Consider the following 6,585-nt stretch of genomic DNA (forward strand, 5'->3'; position numbering starts at 1 on the left):
TTTGAATGGAAAATTTCTGATGTTCCATGTGAGAGTTATGGCTGGTCAAAGTTCAATTGACTTTTCCTATGCAAAACCCTAATTTAGAAACTTTTTGAATTGTTGATTTCTGATCTTTCCTTGATGAACCATGATCAATTCTTGATCAAATGGTGAGTGATACCTCAATATGAGGATGTTGACAAAAAATCAGGAGTTTTGACTGTGTTTTGACCATAGTTTGACTTTTAGGTCAACTAGTCGATTATTGATCGTTTGGGCCATTGAGTGAGCAATCCTTTGAATCAGAGCTTGGAAATTGTCATGAGGGTCCTTTGAAGCATATGAGAGATTATGAGGTCCACTTGAATCGTCAGAACTCGATTTTACTTTGAAAAGATCAAAACCCTAGTTTAGAGACCTTGTTTTAGGAGAATGTGTCTGAGCTTTGTATCTTGATTTGAATTTGAATAGGAGGAATAGTATGGGCAAATTTTGGGGTATGACAGATGCCCCTGTTCAATTATCTTAAACCTGAAGATGTAGAGTGGTTTGTATGCCAGTCGGTATCTGAAGGTGGAAGATGATTGAACACTAGAATACCAAGAAATTTGCCCTAGTTGAAGTAGGGACCTTTGTCGGAGATGGGCTTGAAGATGCCATCCAGTAAATCATGCATTGGATTATGTTTGGAGTGTTTGAGAAGTAGTTGTTTTAGTGCTGATCGTTACAGAACCGTCCGAGGTTACTGCTTTTAGATTTTGGTAAGTTGATTGTTTAAGGAATCGTCTGAGATATCGAATTAAATCTGAAGATAGATTGTTAAGGACCGTCCAAGGTATCGACTTAACTCTGAAGGTGGATCATTAAGGAACCGTCCAAGGTATCGACTTAACACTCCAAAAGGTAGATCATTAAGGAACCGTCCAAGGTATCGACTTAGATCTGAAGGTAGGTTGTTAAGGAACCGTCCAAGGTATCGACTTAACTCTGAAGGTGGATCATTAAGGAACCGTCCAAGGTATCGACTTAATTCCAAAAGGTAGATCGTTAAGGAACCGTCCAAGGTATCGACTTAGATCTGTGGGTAGATTGTTAAGGAACCGTCCAAGGTATCGACTTAACTCTGAAGGTGGATCATTAAGGAACCGTCCAAGGTATCGACTTAACTCCCCAGGTAGATCATTAAGGAACCGTCCAAGGTATCGACTTAGATCTAAAGGTAAATTGTTAAGGAACCGTCCAAGGTATCGACTTAACTCTGAAGGTGGATCATTAAGGAACCGTCCAAGGTATCGACTTAACTCCCCAGGTAGATCATTAAGGAACCGTCCAAGGTATCGACTTAGATCTAAAGATAGATAATGTTTATTTTGATTGCAGTAGTAACCTGAAGAAGAAACAAAGTTAGTTTTTTATGCCATGTCATGATGCATGTGATGCGTTTATGAGAACCTCGCATGTTATGTACGCACTTGTCGCAATGCTTTATGTATTATGTATGAATGTGTACGCAATTATATGAATATGTTTATGACATGTGATATGTGAATATGATTTATGTTGTCTTGATTGAGAAAATAAATCTCTGTATCCTTGTGATTTTATTGTCCGATCTTGTTTTGAAGATGTGTAGCTGGGGATTTATGATTTCTGCTTGGGGATGATCAGTATCTTGATGTACCCTGACTGGGGACAAGAGAGATATTAATAAACCATGTTTGAAAAGTAACATGTTGAAGAATCGGTAGTGTTGAAGATGTAAGCTCTGTTGGGGAGCCATGTCTTTGTCGGGACGAGTATATTTGAAGATATCTTCTTAATGATTACTCTGTGGGGATATGATCTTATGACCGTGGCTCTGTGGGGAGATGTGGGTGTCTTGAAAGTTGCCCCCAGTATTATAGTAACTACCATTTGATTTAGGACACGCCACTGAGTATTGATCAAGATGTCGAACTGGACTTGTATAGATTTGCCCCAGTTAGCAGGAACTTCGGAAAGATTCGCCTCGCGAGGACTTTATGAGATGTACACTATGGGCGATATGCCCCCAGTAATCATAGGCTCAAGCCAATATCCCATGTTGATTGGGGAGTAGCTTTAGATATACTCGGATGCATGCCCCTAATTGTTCGAGCATCCATGAGAGATTCTCGGAATCTTGACTTGATTGCCCCAGATTGATTGGGAAATAGTTTGAAATCCACTTGGGATGTATGCCTTTGACTGTTTGGCATTTGAGATATTATTCGAATCTCTCTTGATTGCCCCATATTGATCGGGAAAAACGTGTCATGCCCCTTGTATACGTAGGAGACATTGCTTCTTGGAGTAATCTTGTCTGTCGGGATAACTTTCAGTCATTAGTCGTACTCTGCGCAAGTTCTTTCTGTTGCTAACGTTTGAAATTATGTAGCAGAATTTGTTTAATAATGAATTCATGAGATGCAATGCATACATTTGTCTTGAATTTTTGAAAGACGTTAAAACAAGAGATGTAAAGGTGTGATATTTGTAAAAACATGATATTTGTAACAACGTGATGTTCGTAAAAACGTGATATCAACTCGGCATTTGTGGTAAACCTTAAGGAGTCAGGATACCCTTTTGGTGACAATATGCTTTTGAACTAACCATGCTTCAATTAGGACTTTCAAGGGTTGTAACGTGGCTTGGTTCACGGTTTAAGAAACAAAGGATAATGGCTCAAAAATTTATTTATACCCATCCCCTTCTTCGTGATGTTCTTCCATCCTAAGCTCAGTTGATTCAACTTATGCATTCAGGTTCCAAGAGACTTCTTGGATTTGCACCTTTGATAATGATGATGGTTCACAAGCAGAGATAGAACTTTTGAGATGGCAGTCACTTCTTCCTTTTGGTAGTCACAACTTTGAGTTGTTCAAGAATTTATTGACTTCTCTTTTTTCATCTTTTTGATACCCCTAACTTTTGCCCGAACTGTCTATTTTGAGCTTGCAGTCAGCGGGATGCCTTGATTTTTCCTAAGTCTTTTTTTGATTTTTGACTTAGCCGGCTTTTCTTTGTATATATGTTTCTTTCATTTTTTTTGAAAGATATTGACTGCCTCGCTTAATGATTGATGAACCATCATTGGCTTTTGATTGACATCTCCAACACTTCTTTGATGTGTGCGGATGAACGCTTGTGGTTGAACCCTTTGTTGAAAGGTGTACCGAGTGATTCTCTTAAAATAGAATGCACAGCCAAATTAACTGAGAACTACCCTGCCCCAGGTTATGATCAAGGGTTTTAATTAGTACAAGAGATAAACTTCTACTTCTTAGGCTCAAAGGGGTTGACGAGGGATTAACATCCTTATATCTCCACTGTTTAGGAATTGAAACAATGCCTGTACATCGTCAGCATAGTCTGCTCAAAAGCATACTGTATGAGGTTGCGGTATCGTTTTCGTCATCCTCCCTTAAAAAGGTTTACAGCTTAGCAGGAGTTGAGTATCACAAAAACATATGCGGAGTAAAGACATAATTTAAAATGAGTGATAACGAAATAATTTATTCAAGACAAACATATGCAATGCACTGATGAGAATTATTAAAGCAGATAATGTCTATCATAAGTCGACTGTTTAAACAAACAGAATAGAAATTGCAAATGAAAGTGAAGCTAATGATTAAAAGTTCATCCACTTCGGACATTAGTCAGTCTTGTCGTGATTATGCCTGGGAGTAGTGATCACTACAGGAGTCTTGGGACGAGGGAATTTAATTTCACCATTATCGATCATATCTTGGATCTTGTTCTTCAATGGCCAACAATCATTTGTATCGTGTCCAGGGCTATTGGAGTGATATGCGCACCTCGCATCGGGCTTATAGCTAGGAGCGGAAGTGTTGGGCTTTATAGGAGGATCCCTCACAGTAATCAAGTTTGCTCTCAACAAATGTTGTAATGCCTGAGCCAACGGCATGTTGATCTTTGTGAACTGACGCTTGGGTGCGGCTACCTTGCGTCTTTGTTGCGGAGCTAGTGTAGAGGTCAGAACTGTCCCCATAGATTAGTTATGTTCATCGTGATCTTTCCGGTCGTACACAGTATGAGGTTTCTCAGGAGAGTGGAAGTCAATGGTCTTGTCATCGATTAAGTCTTGGATCTTATTCTTCAGCGTCCAACAGTTATTAGTGTCATGTCCAGGACTATCAGAGTGATATGCACACCTTGCATTAGGATTATAACGAGAAGAGGAAGTACTAGGATTCCTCGGAGGGTCCTTCAAAGTGATTAGCCCTTTCTTCAGCAATTGTGGCAACGCTTCGGCCAGAGTCATATTGATCTTTGTGAATTGGTGCTTAGGTGTATCTGACTTATGTCTTTCTTGTTGAACTGGTGTAGAGATCAGAATTGTCCCCACAGATTGGTTGGGTTCATTGTGATCTTTCCGATTGTGCTCACCATTAATCAGGTGAGGTTCTTCAGATGAGTTGAAGTCAATGATCTTTTCATCAATTAAATCTTGAATCTTGTGCTTCAATTGCCAACAATCCTTTGTATCATGACCAGGACTATTCGAATGATAAGCACATCTCGCATGGTACTTATACCCAGAAGTGGGGTTGGTAGGAAATGAATATGGAGGTAGTAGAGTTATCAAGTTCTGATTGAGCAGTTGTTGGAGAACTTGAGACAATGGCATATGTATCAGAGTAAATGACCGCTTATGTTTGGATCTCTGATTATCTTGACCACCTTGATGCTTATGTTGATTCTTCTCCTTCTCGATCAGAAGTGCCTTCAATTCTTCTTGCCCCTTGTTCAAGTTAAAGATCATCTCTTGGAATTGGTTGTTCCGAGCCTGAAGATTTTTTACTGATTGCTCGAGATTCATGATGCTAAAATAAACAGCGAGGAAGGATGAGAGACCTATTGTAAGAAACCTGTTATGCGATGTTATGAATGCAGATGCAATGTTTTCAAGGATCTTTAGGAAATTTAGTTTGCAATATTTAGACATTAAATTGGTCGCATCCTTGTCTGAAGAACTCTGACTTTCGTCTTGGAACATCCTTCTTTGAGAATCAAGCTCACCATATCGAGTGGGTCATCGCCTCTGATTCGGGAAACTTCTGATTTTGAAAGTATATGGCTAGAGGAAAATAAGTCCTCTTGCCCCTTGATAGGTACTGTGTCTCTGAATTGGAAGGTATGTGGCTAGAGGAAAATAAATCCTCTTGCCCCTTGATTAGGAATTCAGTCCTTGATAAGAGCACCTGAAGTTGTGCGCCCTAAATCCCTAAGATCCTTGAAAGGGTTAGTTAAATCATGTTATGCTTATGATGTCATGATGTTATGCGAATGCAGTTCATTAGGCATAGTGTGGGATAGTAAGGACAAGTCACGCAAACACCAACAAGTCACGCAAGTCACACAAGTCACACAATTTTGCCTTATGGTTAGGCTTGCACGTGGTCCAAAGGTATGTACCCTTCTTCTTTTCGTTTAGTTGGTTCATCCTGTCCTAAAAAGTAACCAGGTTCTATGGTGCTCATATCCCTGATCTTTCTCGTGGGCATTGTCTCAACATAGCACTCAATCGGCCAGCCAAAAGCATCCCTTGAGTCCAATCTCAATGAGTGTAGCATCGAATATCAACCGGCTTCAGTCAGGAATCCAAAGCCAGCTATCTCGCTACTTCCTATAGGCCAAAGTCAAGTTCAACTAAGGTTCTAGGGGCGAATTAGTGCTTGTGGCACCACGCGGTAGCCAAATGTCTCCTCGATCATATTCAAGAGCCATCAGGACAAACCAAAGCGTCGCACTAACGGTGGCCACCAGTTCAACCATAACCATACATGTCGTACAGCCTCCCTGGTCTCATGCCACATACCTAAGGTACACTAGATCCGGGTGTAGGATCTTTCACACAGTAGAATACCCAAAACAGCCTTTAAAGATAAAGCAAACAAGTCAAACAAATTTAAAGTGATCCTAGCTCTAAGGTAACCCCTCTTTTATTCGAAAGCTTCCCCAGCAGAGTCGCCAGTTCTGTAATACGGTGAACTGACTTTATATCGAAATGTGCGGATAGCAAGAGTCGCCACCGACTTTTATTTTATCCAAATTAAATCAGAAAGGCTAAAAGAACAGGAAAAACCTTTTAAAAAGAAACTGAGTACGGGGGGTAAATTATGCAAAGGGAAGGTTTAAAAAGCACCCTTTGCATCCACGGTTTTCCATGGGCTCTTAATTTGCTTTGCTCTTTAGAAGGAAAGAAATGTATAGAAGAAAAGAATATGGACTTTAGCTCGTAAATGAGCGTAGCCATATTGAAGAATTTTGAGAAAGAATATTTGAAAACATTTTAGAGCAAGGCAAAGCAATTTAAGGGCAATTTATCTCATATTTTGAAGTTCAGTCCCTTTAGCCTTTCAGGGTGAAAGGGTCTATCCTTGCCATAAGGGGGCAGGAAGCCTTTCATTTGGAGATTGAAGGGTCATCGCGTTGTCGTTCGCCAAAGACTGACCCATGCCATAGAGGGGCAGGTAGTCTAAGGGAAAGACCAGAACAAGCCTCATTCGTAGGCAACCAGAGGATACCTCAGCCTTTTTCGTAGGCAACTTCCGA

Source organism: Vicia villosa, linkage group LG1 (assembly GCF_029867415.1).
Source record: "Vicia villosa cultivar HV-30 ecotype Madison, WI linkage group LG1, Vvil1.0, whole genome shotgun sequence".
NCBI lineage: Eukaryota > Viridiplantae > Streptophyta > Magnoliopsida > Fabales > Fabaceae > Vicia > Vicia villosa.